We start from the raw sequence: 18,048 nt of genomic DNA, 5'->3' as shown, positions 1-18,048 counted from the left end.
GAAAAAATTTATCTAAGTCCTATGTGTGTAATCTTTTATAAATAATTCTTGCCCTGTAGGTGATTTAACTCAGAGCTGCCCTCTGCAATTAGTCGTCAAAGGACATAGAGTAGGAAGTGATCTATTTAAGAGAGTGGGACTTGAAGTACGTATACTCTCACGAGTAACTGATTCCCATAACTCTTCTGATTCGGTTTCCATTATATTATTTGTAAACCAGGCAGACTGACAAAAGAGAACCTCCGATACATCCCCAGGTACGTCTGACCATGATGACACAGGGATAGCGATGATGACATACACATACTTACACATATATAAATCACTGTTGTTCCACACAGACCAACTGAACTAAAGCAATTTACAGCAAATGAAGTTTTGTTAAATATTTATAAGATTATGGTAACAGTAATGCTAAGGTCATATTTTAAAATTTAATACGTAAACAATCCTCACTGCAGCTGCCTGACTAACTTTCACATGCAGCTGTTGCTGTTGTGGGTTTCAGTACCTAATTGCCATTTCCTTCACGGTGTGCTTGGACTCTGCAGGAAACATCTCATTTGGATATCAGAGAACAATTCCTTCCTGGATGTCAGGATATGAGCAAGGCATCATCAATTCAGATTCACAAGCATTCCTTTTTTACAGTGTGTGAGGTCTCCAAGACCAACAGAATAGTTTTACCTGAAATTTGTGGAGAGGAGTCTTGCATTCTCCGATTTCACATGGGATGGCTTTTATTTGTTTTTAAACATCCCAGCTATTTCAAAGACTATTTTTTTCAGGAATTGGTTAAAGCATATTTTCAAGCAAGGCCTGGTAGTGTTTGGACAGTTTTATTTGACAAGTTCAATTAGCTGGGGCTATTTTAGTGGTGACCAATCTGTCCTTTACATTAGCGATTGAAAAGGCCTTGACAGATGGTTTGTGGTCTGCTCAGTAAGAGGAAACCCTTGGCAACATACTCCAAGTGCTGTAGGTCGCAGTCCCCACCAGGACTGGGAAGAAGGAAATCTTCCAAATTCTGCAACAAGGACCAGCAATGGAGACAGCACTGGGAAATCTGAAAGTTCAGGTGCAGCCGTGAGCCATTTCAGCTATATAAGCCAACTGGTAAAATCATGGTATTGCAAGATGCAAAATTCAAACTACAGTGCCAGAATTCCCCACGATTTCTGCACGTTTACAAGCCACTATGAAGGGAGAATTTATAAGTATATATGGCACAGAAGGACTGGCTGCATCTACTTTGACTGACCTGAGCAGTTTCCCATTGATATATCCCCATTTCTAATATGTCTTCAGGGCAATAATTATGGCTCCTACAGGCCACGTGCTTTTAAGGAGACCTTTCAAAACTTACTGCTGCAATCACAGCAATCACACGGGTTCTTCAAAGCAGATCTCAGCAGATGAAGGTAGGAGAGAGCAGGGAAGCCCTGTTCCAACAGGCCTGGCTCACATATGAGGACGAACTGCTGTCACATTTGTGTTGGGAATCAGCCAGAGACACTAGGCACTAGCAAATGGCACCGTGACTGCTGCCAGCACAAACATGGTTCTGGTCATGTTGGCAGCAGCCTCCACTGCTTGGGCCCCTTCCAGCAGGGCATTAGCTGCCATCTGCCTCTGAGCAAGACCCAGATGTTGCCACCTACTTTGCAATGGTTAGAAAGAAGGAGGCTCTCCAGCAAGTGTTTTCCCCAAAAGCAGGGATATGAATTCAGAGAGGTAGCGAGGTGAAGGAAGGTGAATAAGCAATGCTGGCTCTGCTTTTCAGAGCTTAGGAAATAAGCCCACCATTCTTAAATAACAGAGTGCCTGCATAAATCCACCCCTTGACAACGCAGCAGTGCTGCGGTACTGCAGATGTTAACAGGTTGCAGCAGAAATGGACTTTGTCATAGAGACTCATGAATCTCTGTAGGTTTTATAGTCCTGACTAATGCAGACGCTTCTGAAAGAGTGACGGCAGCATTTAGACTCAATTCAACACGAAAATCAGAAATTCTGATCCTTGACACTCTGTCTGTATCCCATGCTGTGCAGGCAATGCCCTAAGTGCCTTTTTCATGCTGAGTTTTCCTGTACCCAGGTGAATGTATTTTTACTACATATTCACTCCAATGTTATGAAAATAAGACAGTATGTGAGGAAGCAGGGATTTACCTCAATTCATTGACAGGGAAAGGATGATGGGTTTCTTGATTAACAGCCATCCTGACTGGCTAAACAAGCGCAGACACAGCCCACTCTCTCCACAGTATGAGATTATTACGGAAAGCCCAGGTCTCCTGGAAGACATTCACCATTCTGCTCCATATACCACCTTGGATGACTCTGCTCTTTCTTATCTCAAACAATGGGCTTCAAGATCTAGAAAACATGCTTCCTGCTTTCTCTCCAGTAGTCAGAGTAGCAGTTAATGACCAGTTTTCAAGAGGTTATGTGCTTTCGGTGATATAATAGGGAAAAGAGCCACGCAGTCCTAACAATGACCCCTTTAAAAACTGAGGGGCTGTAGAAAAGCCCATCTTTGGTGACCAAGATCCATTCATCTTTGGATTCATTTTGGCTCTGAAGTACTTTATCAATAAACACACTACATCAACATAAAAAGAAAGAAGGAAGGAATGAAGCAGGGGAAAAGAAAATTAAACTAATAAGGAGAAAATGTGAAGACAATTAAATTGGCCTTTTATTACTGCTGTGGTTTTCTTCTCTGTAAGGGATGCTCTGCTACAGTGCATGGATCAGCAATGGCAAAGCCTGTACTTTGCTGTCATTAGAAAAAACATCCACGCAGTTTTAAAGTATTTGTAGCAGTCAGATTCCTGAGGGAGAGGAAAGTTGGGAAGAGATCAAATGAGCACATGAAAATAATTCAGATGATCGATTCACTCATCTTCTCCTGAATATAATGTTAGCTAAACTAACCACACCTCCCCCTGCAAGTGAGTCACTAGCCAGTTGTCTATTCTGCAGTGACTCTAAATGAGGGACAACTGAAGTGAATGAGGCACACATTTTTAACAGTATCCTGTCTCTCATTGCAACATGTACTGAATTTCTTTAGGTCTTTTTCTTATAAGAACTTTCAGCCTGTGAAAATGCTTCCTATTGTCAGAGATGGGTATCACAATTCCCTACTTTTGGAAGGATGCATATGCTCCGTAGTTATAAATTAGCCTCAATTCCTTTTGGGGAATTAAACATTAGTATTGGGTTGCGATCATCTGCTTATCCCAGTCAGGTTATTCATTAAGGCTACCTTATTTTGTGAAATAGTGCCACAACTAGAAGAGCTCTTCTAAGCTTTAATAGGAAAAAAATGTGCTAGTTTGGGGAGGGGGGATCATTTGGGATTTTTTCACTCATATCAAGCAATTTTCCCCCCACACTAGGCTACAGGTGGGCCTGGTTCTAATGCAGACAAACCTCTGCAAACGATAGCACAGTCTCATCCAACAGTAACATTGCTGCTTTTCAAACAGCAGAAGAGAGAGAGTTAAAATGAGTAGTCTCCCAGGTCAGTAACCAGCACCAGCAGCACACTATTCTGCAGGAGCTGTTATTTTGCCATAGACTGAACAGCAGAAAAAGGATCAGTAGATATTGAAACAATAACACTTTCCCCCTGCTAATTTATGTTTGATGTTACAGAGCCTGTAGCATCTGTGGGCAAGGAAGGGCATGTCAGAGAGACCAGATACACGGAGTCAGGCAAGTGTGCAGTCAGTGGCAATAAAAAGTCATGTCAGTGGTGTCTATATGCTGAAGCTCAGTGAAAGGAAGGCAGTGAACAGAGGGCTGCAAGTAGGAATTTTCATGGGAGGTGGATTGGGTTTTTTTGATTAGTTTGGGTTTTGTTTTTCTGTAGCACAAAAGCAACAAATAAAAAATGTTGCAGCAAAGCAGCAGAGATCCAAAGAAAAGAAGTGGTAACAGAGATTGCGCAGAAGATGTGAGAGATCATTAACCCCAAAGCAGTAGTTGAAAATAGCTCGACAGTGGAAAGAAGAGCTAGCAGAGGATAGAAAGCTAAGCAGAAACAGGGATAAGCAAAAAAAAAAAAAAAAAAATAAAAACAACTGTGACAGAGAGCAGAAGGCAGAACAGACATGAGAACATTCACACCAGAAAAGGAGGAACTCGCAGGTCAATTCCTGGAGAATGTGGGGCCCAGAATATAGCACTGCCTGCCAGGAGAAGGGATGCAAACCATGAGGGAGGAGGGAAGACAACGCCTGATAATTCTTCATCTGAGTGCAGAAAGATGCTCCACTGGAACAATCAGAAGTGAAGTGGGGTGCTGAAGGGCTCCGAGGAAAAGCAGCGATGTTTGGGGATTTGGCAGGGAGTTGTGGTTGTGTTGGGTTGTGGGTGAGGAAGGTACAGGGTCCTTTCAGACTGGTGCAGTGCAGAAGATTTTTAGGGAGCTTGTTACAGCTGCACTTACTAGAGGAGGCACTGTCTAGGGAAGGCAGAGTCTCAAAAGGAGGCTGGCTCAGTTGAAAGTAAAACATAAATGGGACATACAAGGTGAGCAGCCACTCCATGCCAGGTTCTCATGTTAGACTGGAGCAAAACAGTAGACATGGCTGGAACAATGACATATCTACTAGAAAGGAGATGCACTGGGGTCTGTTCAGTTCCCTGATCTGTTTCTGTATGAGGCAGCCATAAGATACAACCAAAAAATAATCCAGGGACACCCCAGATCTACTCCCATCCATTTGAGGGACACTGCCATGACCTGCTACCCCTTCTGCTTTGGCCCTGTTAGCCCAGTTCAGCTCAATACCAATAATCCTGTAGGTTGGGCACTTCCTTGGAGACTGTTCAGCCAAAACCTCCCTGGCCAAAGCAGGATGGGAACCCATCTTCCTTGCTTCCTGCGAAAGTGCTCTAACCTGGGGTGGGGGTAATGTAAAAAGCAGGTGTCCCACCACATGACACACCTTTTCCTCATTTTTTTCTGATTTGTTTTTGCGGCCACGCCAGCATATTTGTGCACCATGTGTTATAAAGAACATCCCAACACCTGCGTCTTCCCCAGGCAGGGAACTTCAACAGCTAGCTCAGCTTTGTTAATCCTGCCCCTGACACTGACAGGAACTGATTCCTGGTTCCTGCAATGCTGATCACTGTCATGCCTTTCAGGTCAGGTCTCTTATAGTTATTCTAAGTAAAAGACGGGGTAGGAAACAATTTCCGAAATGAGAAAAACCCCTGGGTCTTGTTTTGTAACTAGCACTGCATGATGTCATCGTTCCATGGGGCAGTCTTGGAACTGCAGTGGCAAAGTGGGAGCCTTAAACACTGCAATTTAAACCTGACTTCTCGGCCAGGTTTCTGTTGATGACATTATTGACAAGTCTGCATGTTACTATGCCTCGAAATAAAGGTGGTGTAATTTTTTCAACCAGATTGCTTTTTCCTGCTTAAGATAGTTATATTATTATGTTGTATTATAGTTGCATTACTCAGCAAATATGACTGCCCTGACAAGTAATACATATTGTAAATAGCTTTTCTGGATTTAATATATAAGCTCTACACTGCTAGTATTCCTGAGAGAATAAATCTGATGAATACTAGGAACACGTATTGAATAAGTTATTCAATTAGGGCTATCAATATTGTGTAACCACAAATTAAATTTATTAAATACAGGTCATTTCCCCTTGTTGCTTGACCTGCATTAGTCATTATGCATTTGTCTGGACACTACTCTGTGGAGCTTGTCAGCACAATATCTCATTTCAAATATTTTGATATAACATTATTTTTTAATTTCTGATGCATTCTGAACTGAGATCTGATCTGAACTAACACCTCCACACAAGCCTTTCATGAGCTGCAAGTGAAACCAAGTGTAATTGTAGATGATGCAGTCTATTGTCTAATGCAGCAGCCCACTAACCTCATTGTGCTAATGACACTGGTCATCAAATTGCTAATTCTAAAGTGGATAGAGGATCATTATTTAATTGAGTGGCGTATCTTGCTCACAGCTGAATAGGAAAAGACACTTCAAAACTCTTTAAAAAAATGTGTGTCGTATAATTCTCATCTTCAAGTGTCACTTCTTAATGCCAACAATTAATAACGGAGAGAATATCTTTTATAAAAAGATATTGCTACTGATATGACTGGGAAAAAAAAGCAGACAAGCTTTAAGAAGTACAAGCCTTTCTTCAGATCTGAAGTAGAGTTTGCTGGGTTTAATGCTAAATAAGAGTAGAGAATGATTGTTCTGAATATGTTAGACCAGTTGAGTGAGGTGGTGGTTTTAAGATGAAGGTGGTAATAAGTTTATTATACTCTACAGGAGCGAGAGAGAGAACAGGGTGGGGTTGGGGGAAGAGAAAAAAATGAATGAATGAATGAATGAATGAATGATTACTTGTGAAATATGAAATTGGGCACAGACATTCATGGCACAGGGAAATGCAGTGTGACAGAAACAGCATTCTTAAGTCTAAGTGACTCACTTTATAAAAGGGATTATAAAATGAAACTTCAAGCATGCTATCATAGTCTAAGGCTATGTCTTAGTGTAAGCCTTTATTTTTTAGGCCATGTCTTGGTGTGAACTCAAGCGAAGCCAGGACATAATGATAAACCTTCTCAAAGAGCAGTCACACTTTCTGCAGATAGATTAAAGCACAAGGATTGTCTCAGCTTTGAACAAGTCTATTCCCAGTGTAATCCCACTGGATCCAAAATTCAGAATTTCACTTCAAAACAATAGTTAACTTTATAAAGCCATGAAAAGTTACCAGCATCAATGATCAATATTGCAATAAGGTGTGCAGCCTTCACAGTTTAGAAAGGGTTTCGAGCAGGAAGTATAACATTCACAGAGGCATTGAAAATCAAATGCAAATTTCAGTCTAAAGGTCAAGACCAGATAACATTAAATATAACCTTTCATATGCCATAAATGCACTGAATATATTTCTATCTGTTTTCGTATAGATAAAGGAACTTGCATTCACTCACATTTTAAAATTTGGTTTTTAAATGGTAACTCTGTATGCAACGTTACAGCTCTGGTAGCTCTCTTCTGTACAGTTTTGTGCAACAAACCTGAGACGTCAAGGAGATGGAATATTTCAGCACTTCATATTAGCTTCAGGAGCACCAGAAAATTTATCTTTGTTGTTTTCTGACATCTTTTTACACTAAAGCTTTAATTTTTACTTAACGATTCCAATACTCTTCTTTCCCAAACGAAGGATATAAATGTTGCTGAGCCATTTCTTGCCATGCTCTGCTTCTGATCCATTCTTCACTAAACCTTCACTGGCATCATAAGCTTCACAATCAGGATATTTGAGGGTGGGAACCTGGAGGAAGCAACTTTTACAAGTGACACAAAAATGACCCCTTAGCCCAACACCACCATAAAAAAATATGTTGTTGGATTGGATGGTTTCTTTGTCACAAGCTCCATTTATGACATTACTTGGCATATGGTTTTTAAAACATAAGGGAAGATTTGAAACATGCTGCTAGGAAAGGTGTGAACAAACGGATCTGAAACACTGCACATTTATCCATCAGAGACCATCAGAGTATGAGGTAAGGAAAGCAAAGGAACTAATGCATAAACAGTCTAAGATGATGCACCAATTGTCTGTTTTAATCCCTGTTTAAAAGATAGAAAGAAGAAAAGGAATCTGCTGGCATTATTCTTATGAGAACTTGGAGGAATTAACCTTTTGCACTGTAGCATTTACTGTGTGGAGCTCAGCCAATCAAGCAGAAATTGGAGTAATTTCTATTAATTGATCCTGCTGTAAAAAGGGAAAAAGTCTTACAGTTGGGCTTATTTTTCATAGATTCTGTACATAACTATTTTGAAATTTTATTTAACCATATTTATATTTTCTGAATAAATGCAATCTAAATAATAAATGAATGTGGTGAATCTTGTCATAGAGATAAGTGGCAGACAGCAGAAGGGCTTTTTTCACCTTCCTCTAAATGACATTTAACACTACAATACAACATAATCAATAGAGTAAACTCAACATTTTTGATATTATTTTCCTCCAGGGACCTGGTGGGGGAAAAAAAAATATCAACATGATGGTTTCATTTTTTTCTGCAGTTCTGAATAAAAAAAAAGTATTAAAAAATTGTCCAAAAGTGCATTTGTTATGACAATGAAAATATTTTCAAAAATAAACACTTTTTTAAAACCACAAACTCTAAAACTATTTTTTCTTCATTTGGGACTTCTCAGACTGAGAGAGAAACTTAGCTTACACCATTAAAAAATAACTGGGCATTAGACTTGGACAAACTGTATATATTATTGCATTTATCAGCATCTTTGCAGTTGCCTCACCAACAGTGCTCTGTGTAGTGTGTGGAAGAGGAAGCATCAGTCTATACTCAAACGAAGTAAAGGGAGTCCTTGCCTCCTTTTATAACAAGAGCAGTTTTTTAACATGAAGCAGTTGCAAGGTAAAACAGGGAGGTAGTCTTAGGTCAAAAGAATCCTGTTGTTTTGTCTTCTGGCTGAGTAAATCTTTCAGGGTTTTTGCTTTTGTTTTCGTGGGTTTTACGGGGGGTTTTGCCGGGACAGCACAGACTATGCAGAAAGACCTGAACATGTGCCAAGGGTCACCCAGGCAAGGTGAGAAATGTGGGCTTGAATCCTAAGAAACTCATCTGGGTCCCCTCCTGCATGAGTACTGTACATAGTGGGGGTCCAAGCTATAGCAGAGGGTTCAGAGACAGGTATCCAGACTGGCTGAACAGGTCCTCCTTAAAGCCCAAACAGATGTTTAGGGGAGAGGAATAGGAAGTTTGTGCTTGGTTTTGCTCCTCATTTGCTCCTCAGCTGCCTGTTTAGGATCCCATTCTGAAGTCTGACACTGCCTGAAGTCCTTAGGCACCTCCCTCAGGTTTCTTAATTCCACCAGGACCCTGGAATGGTGACTATTTTGCTCAAAAAGGTGGGCCTTAAGCCATACTCCTCTCACCAGTGGGTAGGTCAGATGGCACATTTAGCAGCTTAAGCAGACTGCCCTTTTTTGTACCTAATCTTCCCCACGTGAAATAGGAGCACTCAAGGGACTGCCTTGCGTCTGTGGATTCGTGTAGGCAGCAGTCACCTAATACTTAAACACTGAGCACTGCAATACTTCCACCACGTCGTAGGGACAGCTGTTACTGGGGAAAATCTATCAACATAAAAGGAGGGATGCAGAAACAAAGTGCTGTACGGACATGCATGGTCAAGATCAGAGCAACCTCCACATGGCAACTAGCAACTGCCTCAAAGCTCTCCCAAAGTGAGAACTGTTAGGCAGGCACAGGAAAACAGGACCAGGAGACATCACCAGCATTAGGCTCTTTAGTTTGTGTCTAGATCTGCTCACTGGAGACCCAGTTTAAATATCTTAGATTAAATAGAATCTATAGAAGTTAATTGAAACTTTCTGGGAGAAACAAGTTGGATTTCACCTGAAAAGACACAATGTTATTTTTTCAGAGGGACTTTCTGATATGCTGTTGATTCCTTCCCTTCCCGATAAGGTCAGGATAAAGGACTAGGCTATGTTGGCAGTAATATTCCATGGGCAGTGGCTGAAGTCTCATCAACAGAGATGTTTCTAAAGCTGATATTTGGAGGAACAAGACTTAGTGGTCTGGTGGAGTTTCCCAGCTCTCATTTCAATGGTGCTGTGAAGAGGAGCTCTGGAGAATTTACTCCCTCACACTGCTGACAGGACAGCTAAAGCTGGGGCAGCTTATACAAGCACTAAAACTGTGCAAGAAAACTAGGAACCTCTCTCACTTGATGAATCCATGTGAGCAAAATAAAATATTTACCAGGAAAACATATAAGAGAATCACCGCACCTACTAAAATATTCAGTAGAGCTTTAGTGGTACTTTAAAAACATTAATTGAAGAGGTTTTTCCAGGTGAGAAAGAAAGATAGAATTGTCTGGCACTGCCTCCCAGGAAATGTATGTGACTTGTGCTTCATCTCCTTTTTCTGCCGTCAGACCTTCAGTACTTTTGGAATTCTGTCCATGCCATCCCTGCTTGTTTTCTTGATTCCACTAGAGATAAAATAAACCATTTCAGTTCACAGAAGAACTGACCCCTGCCTTTAGCTATGCTATTCCTGGGATAAATCAGTGTATCTGGTTCACAGCATATCAGTTTCCTTTAGGTTACCTGGCTGCTATAGGTGTATGTATCTATAGATTTTTTTTATAGGTATTCTGGCTACTTTCTGCCACAAAGGGAGTTTGTGTAATTATTTTTAATGGTTATGTCCCTCCTCAATAGTGTAGGACACAGACAAAGCAGTACATATTATGACTGCCTTTAAGCAAGGGAAGAGGTACAGCCCTGTCCAGCCAGCCTTGAGGGCTTGCCCCAACTCTCCTTCATCATCGTACCCTTCGGGCCACCAAGCCTTGGGCCAAGTAAAATATTTGCAGTGTCACCATAGCAACAGTGGACCTACAGCTCTTAAGAAGACTCATCGAGGTGAAATTGGTCCTGCTTAGACCTTCTGCACAAGAGACAGCATCAGCTCTTCTCCCTGAAGAGCAGAGGATAACCAACAACCCCAAACAAGTCAGGGACTTAGTTCTTTCTGCGCCATATATCCGTTCAGGTTTGGAACAGCATGTGCTCCAACCTTACAACAGGTTTAACATAGGACACTTCTGCACATAACCTTTCAGACAGCAGACAGCCTCCTTATCTTCATCATCACTCATAATACATTATTAGCCATTTTCTCTTTAGCACGGTGCTGTTTATTACAGCCCTTATTTTGCCAGAAATATATAAGCATCTCTGTGTAGTTATTTCTCACCACTTAAACAGAGCTATCCCTGAATTGAATCAGAAAAGAGAGGGAGCAACAAAGAGGAATATATGCAACTGAAACTGAAGAGGGCATTTGTCTAGGCAAATAACACATGAACAGACCAAGCTGGGTTTTATTCAGAGCACTGAGGATACAGACCTGTTAAACACCCAACATTTGACTTCACTGGATGAGCAAGAGTCATCCAGCTCTTGCCTTTACTCCCCAGTCTCTTGTTCAGTGCTCAGAGAACAAGCAAACCCTATATCTGAACTGCTGATCCCAAATACAAAATTGCCAGCCCAGTTCACTGTTGCCTTGTATCATATCTAGCTGGTTTTAACAATTCTGAATAGTAGTCTTGTAGAGTTTCTTTGCATTCTGGTCTTGCAGAGCAAGGCTTGACATACTGATGAATCAGTTTCACTGGCTGATATGCTAAGAATAAGAAAAGAACAGTAAGGAGGACTTAGCAATATGGGGCTGCATGGGTGATAGCATATTTTAGAAAAGACTGAGCTTTTTCAAAAGGTAATGTTGAAAAACATATTTTCTATAACTCACTTTGCCTTTTGAAATGTTCCCTGCCTTAAATCAATGGGAAGTGATGAATGATGTCCCTACCCCAGCAGCAATGCTTGCTAAGCTTCATGGTATGCTACCTGCCACAGACCTGAAGCATGATGGAAAAAGCTCTGGATTTTCCTCAGTTCTAGTGACAAAACACATCAGTTGTACGTGCGGTCAGTGCTCTGGACTGAAAAGTCAGGAGTGCAGGTGCTAAAACAATGAACTCCTTCCTGATGAGGGCAATCTCTTTGTAACCACAGAATGTTCACTGAAAAAGCAGTCCCAGCCTGTTTAGGTGAATGGGGGAAGAATCATGAAAAATATTCAGACCTCAAAGAAAAATACAATAGCAGTTGTGTCAGAAGCGGGGCCATGCAGTTTACTTTGGGATAAAGAAGTCTCTGCAAGAACAAATGAGCAAACCTGAAGAAATCTGACCTGAGAGACTGCCCACTCCTGAGAAAGCTTTCCCCATCCAGACCTAGAAACGGTTCTAGAAAATGTCAAGCAAAATAACCAACTATCGAGTGAAACAATACATCTGTCAAGCAACTAGTCAATAAAATATCACTAGGTAGATGTTCAATAAACTGTTGCATAGGCAGGCAATTACCCTAATAGCATTACAAAGCACGGACAGTTACTCGATACATTCAAAGGGTAAATGATTGCTCAGTGCTGGGCAGAAAGATATTGCACAGGGCGTACAGTACAATAGCTCTACAAATGACCAAAGGGTGCAGCTTTATGAGAGCTTGGTTTGTTCTCCTCCCTTCATTCTGTCTTACACTATTCCCACCAGTGAAGTGTTTGTGTGGATGTACTGCTTTCACACAACGCACTCCCAGTCTTGTGGCTTTCCACGTGCTAGGACTGACCGCAGCCAGGGACTGCAAATGAGTTGTCCTGGTTTCCTCTTTGGTCATTCAGGCCCAGTGTCTTAGCAAACAGTTACATTTAAAACAAAGAGCTACCACGTTTCCAGGACTGATCTGGAATCATTTTAAGGATGGCAGCACAAGCTACATAAAGAAAAGGGCCAGACCATTTGCAAGATAGGTTTCTAGCCGGGATTGCTGATCTTTTCATTGACCACAATCCCTTGTTACTATTACCAAACAGAACTGAGCAGATTTTACTCTAGTTCAGAGTTATTTAGCTTGATTACCTAGCAAAAGACCTCGATGTGGAAATGTAAAATGTAATTATCATATTTTACTTGTAGCAGCTGTGTTGTTCAAAGATACTGAGGATTAAAAAATGCAGTAAGTTATTATGTGTACACTCTAAGTAGGCATGTGCAGCCTTCTCTTCCCTTAAGCAGTGTGCAACAGCATCAGTTCTGGATGAGACTTTTAAGAAAGGCATTCTTAAGAGTGCCTGAGGAGAACCTGAAGAAGGAAGAGTTCTGCCTCTGCTGCCTTGCAGCCATAGGCCAGGACAATGAGGGAACGCTGTTTGCCTTCGCTGCGTACCCAGGAGAGCAGAGACAGCACAGCTACTCCTGCTTCCACGGGACAATGCCACTCCACCATTTTTCATGGCAAGGCCAATTCCAAATTCCGAACTGTAAGAACCAAAAAAAGTTTGAGTAAATTAACGTGCACCCTGAATTGCCCAGCGACAAAAAACAAAAGTGAGACAGAAATATCCTTCTTTCTTCAATGATGTGTCTATTGATACAAAACGTGGTATGTCTGCATTCAGTTCCATTGATATCAGTTGAGGGCTAGCTATAACACGGCTGGCAGGCCTGGACTCTTTCCCCACCCGCTTTCTGGATTTTGAAGGAAAGGATTTGATTCAATGCCCACTGAGGTCCACAGGGAGTCTAAAATGGGAATGGGATGCAATCCCAAAGCTGGACTCCTCTGGTATGGAAAAATGCTAGAAACATTGCAAGAGATAGTGCTATTGACAATGCAGTCATTAAAAAAAAATGTGTATCAGGCCTGAGACAAAATAATGACACAACTGAAACCCAAACCAGCACATACTCATCTGTGCTGTTGTGAAGTTTATTTGCATTGTGCCCCTGAGCTTTCAGGATGTCATTATGCCACCCACATTTCTCCACCGTCTCAGAGCTTAGAAATCTTTAAAGTGTTTTAAATGAATGCTGAATTAATTTCTCAGCTAAGACAAAATATGAGCTCTTGTGAGGTTCGTGGTAACGTGTCAAGAAGTGCCAGCACTGGAACTTGGTCCCTAGTCACATCTCAGGTCCCACTTCTAAGACTACAGGAAGTTTGGACAAGATTTTTATCAACTGCCATACTCTGGAGATTCCCAGATTCATCACTTCATGGAAAGCCATACATGCTCTTTTCCCTGATCGAAACTCTGACATTTTGCACCTGTTAAGAGAAAGTAGCTGCTAAGATCCAGTTAATTCGGTCTCAATGGTTTAACAAACATATTTGATCAGCTGGGCCACTTTAAGCTAGTGTTTACTAGTAGTACATTACCCATTTTTTTTTTCTGTCCAATCTGAAAAAGAAATAAAATCAGAAAATGTCAAAATATTGCAATTGCATTAACTCAGCCCTAGACCACAGAAAACATGGAACTGTAGTTTAAGAAATTAGATTTAACAAGGCAGAGAAGCAAATGGAAAAAAAAACAAAACCCAAATCATAAGCAATAAAGCTGGAAGCTCATAACAAAAATTATGAATAAGGAAAAAAAATCAGTTACTAATGATATTTTAAATCTTTCCTTACTTCTGCTACCAGAAATGACAGCTAGACTTTCATCTCCTTCTGTGTAAAACAGTACTACTTAGGAAGATGTCAAGTGAAACTGATCACTGAGAAATCAAATGTTGATCAATTGCTAGTAAGGATAAGATAATTAATTCACAAAGATAGCATCCATAGGCTCAGAGAACTGACTAAGTCAGTTTCCTTAGTTATTTACAAACCATTGAAAATTCATCTGACTCTAAACCTTTCAATTCATATGCCATTTAGAGACCCATGTCCATCTTAGAGCACAACAGTTATTGTACAGTGCCTAATTTGCTTTGTTTACAGCATGATTTCAACAACAGCACAGTGACATTAGATCTTCCACAAGGTGAAAACCACTAAATACCACGTAAAAATGATTACATTCACAAGTGTCACATAGCATTCAATTGAATGGATATGGACAGCTCATTTATTATAAAATATTTATATTTGTCAAGCCTGTCATGACAGCATGCACCCTTGAGAAAAAATGGCTTTTCCCTTTGCTACACCATCTCAGACAGAATTTGTCATTTGATAGGCAGGTATTATTACCTTGGCCTTTTATACTGGCCAGGAACCTGTAACTTTAGCAACAAATCAGCCCAGTGAGGCTCCCATCTCATCGAAATGGACAGGAAATTCAACTTAAACATAAGAAAAAACTTCTGTGGTGTGAGAGTCATCAAACCCTGTCACAGGTTGCCCACAAAAGTTGTAGAGTATCCATCCTTTGAGATATTCAAAACCTGACTGGCTATGGCTCTGAGCAACCTGCTCTACTTGACCCTGGTTTGAGCAGGGCTGTTAGACTAGGTGATTTCCAGAGGTCTCTGTCAGCCTCAGCCATTCTGTGAGTGTGTGACCAATTTCTAGGTCATGTCTGGCACGATGCAGAGAAGGCCCTTTTCCCCCTACCCCCACGCACATACTCAGCACAGTGCACAAGAGATGCCAACAAGAAGATTCAGCAATTATCCAGTCAGAACTGCAGCTTCTCCCTCCCTCATGGACAGAAGGAAACGTCACGGTGTCAGTGCTTTCTCCCTTGGGAGCATCCCGTAGCCTTTTACCTCTAAGCAAATGCAGGTTCCATTCTTCAATTGTTACAAACTCTGTCCAAAACAATGGAGCAAAATTTTACGTCCTGACTTTCAATTACCTGCGTACATTTTAATATGTTACTATTGTATTTATTTAAATTGCTTAACACACCCCTAGAAGATTTATACCACGTTGCACAGTTAAGGGCATTGTCTCCCCATTTCCATTGCCTTGAACTGTTTAATTATCTCAAATTCCCAATTACAAAAAAAACTCACAAACAACAACAACAAATCCTTGAAAATTGTCTAATGTGCTGTCTGTAACACTGGGTACACTAGATTGGGCCACAGATCTGGTGAGTTCCATATTCTTTCTCTGATCGTGGCTGGTAGCAGCTGCTTAGGAATAAGTACAAGTCTTTCACCTGTAAAACTTTCCCAGTTTCCAGCAAAAAGAATTCAGGAACTTTCTGAGACAAATTCGCATCCTATATTCTTCAGTAATCACCACAGTTTTGTGCTCTGTGAGAATGTTTGTATTTAGAGCTTATCTGACAACTTGGAACACCAAGTTACACAGTGTAACTACTTAATATATTAAAAACTTATTCCTCTGATTTGTTTTAAATTTCCTGCTTTTATAATTCCACTGGATGAACTCTAGCTCTTTTGAAGAAATGGTGAAAAACACTAATGTTCTTAAGCACTCTCTTTGGTGTTCAAAAAGCAAGTAGAATATGAGGAATTATTAGAAGTGAACCAAGAAGAAAACAGAAAACAGCATTACATACCACAGTGTAAATCTGTGCTGTCCCCATATTTTAATACATTACATAATTTTGATTACCCCACTCACAAAAAAAGATTCAGTAGAAAAATAGAGAATTACAGATATGGCAGAGGAAGATGACCAAAGGTAAGTCATGAAGAGAAAAGAAAAGCAAACTCCCAGGTTTTCTAAAGTAAGTTACACATAGGAAATGTAAAGAAACCTACACCACTTCTACAAAGTGTTTAGAGGACCACAAGTTACAAAGATTAAAAAGAACTGCTACAGAATTTGTCAAGAAACTTTCTTCCTTGGGGATAGCTTGCTACTGTGTATGCTTTAAATTTCTCCAATACTTTTCTCCACTGAAAGAACCACTGCTCCTCTTTTAAACATTTTTCATTTTAAATATAATAATACTTGCCTGACTTCTATCCTTATTTATGCCTACACATGCTCATTAATTGAGTACAAATGTAGGACGTATCAGACAGGAGAAGTTGGACCTTAGGCCTCAATTTCACAGTAAGTTCTGTATAATAATGACATCTTGTGCACACTTGCACACCAACACACACACAGACACACTCTAGCCAGGTCACTGCCTAGATTTATAGCAAGCTCTTTGTCATGATAATACACCTAAAGAACTGTTCTGCAGAGAAGTCTTTTTTTTTTTCTGGCTTATCTCTAAACAGCTTTATCTAAAATAGTCAGGACCAAATAGAAGACTAGAAAATCCATAGAAAATCCAGTCCCCTTTTACACAGGTGGATTTGAAGATATGAAAGCTAAAGGCTAATGCAAAAATAAATGATTTAGTATGTAGATCTTAGCATCTGAAAAGGAAAGACAATATATGCCAGCATTTATTGCTTAATGGCTTTGAGCAGTTTGGCTCAATCCTCTTCAACTCCCCTGAATGACACTGTTTGTTTTTAATGAGGTGTTTAAAGTTGAGTTTTTATATTGTGAAGGGATCACTGACATCACGAGCCATGATGCTGTGTATGTCTGTATTGGTGTCTTCTTTGAAAACGTGGGGGTTGGCTGTTTTTTTCAAAGATGTCTCGATGAGATGTTTGTAAACACTCAGCAGTGCATGTTCTTGCCCTGATCTTCACTGATATTTGACCATTTGCTTTGTTGTCTCGCACAAGTTGCATGTTGACATTAGGCTGCCATAAACAGTTGATGACAGTTTGTGAAAGCAATGGGCCGGGAAGAGAAGGCCATGTAGTAAATTTCTTCCTCATTCTGGATTACAGGTTGATCAATGGTACTGCATTGTAGCTGGCCCTATTGATACGGGAAGGTCAGGATTCAATCAAATACTTCTTTCAATATTGTCACTGGTACATTTTTTTAAGCAGGCTGGTACGACTTTGTTTTCTCTATACTTTCCGATTTATTATAACCACTGCAGGATTAAGATATGCTATTTGAAACAATTTAGTGATTGAATTGAAAGGTTTCTACAGAAAAGCATCTCTTTTTCAAAAGGGAAATGGAGAGAGGATGCATCTTACAATAAACTGTGCTGTATGTAGTAATGCCTTATAATCTTCCTATAGCCCTTTATAACATTAGAAAGAACTAAGGACCCTTTACTGGTTCCATTTAGATTTTCACTGGTAATAGAGCTCAGAGTATTAGTCAAGTGACTATGGCATCTGTTCCCTGAACCTAGAGGAGAGTCTCTCTTAGCTGGTACAGAGTAAGGCCTCGCTCTCCGTGAGACAGAAGGTACAAGGTGTAATGTGACTGCCCACACTGAAGCAGGTTTCAGTCTCTCAAACAATGGGCAATTTTATCTGTGCTATACCTACCACGAGCTGTATTACAGACTTTCATTTTCTTTTAAGACATTACTGAAAATCAGTGCTCCTAAGGTCTCCTCTCTGCAGTGTACCTCTAGTTGTTTCCCAAGAAGATAAATGTCAGGGAAGAGATTTTCGTTCTGTGCATGGATGCACTTGCAGGGTGCGAGAGAGGCTTGAGGGGAAGCTCACTGGAGCACGGTAGGCAGAGTCCTCCCTTCTTAGAGGTCTTTAGGTGCTTCTGGCAAAAGGCT

This window comes from Nyctibius grandis, chromosome 7, assembly GCF_013368605.1.
Source record: "Nyctibius grandis isolate bNycGra1 chromosome 7, bNycGra1.pri, whole genome shotgun sequence".
NCBI classification, from domain to species: Eukaryota; Metazoa; Chordata; class Aves; order Nyctibiiformes; family Nyctibiidae; genus Nyctibius; species Nyctibius grandis.
This window is presented reverse-complemented; position numbering follows the sequence as displayed.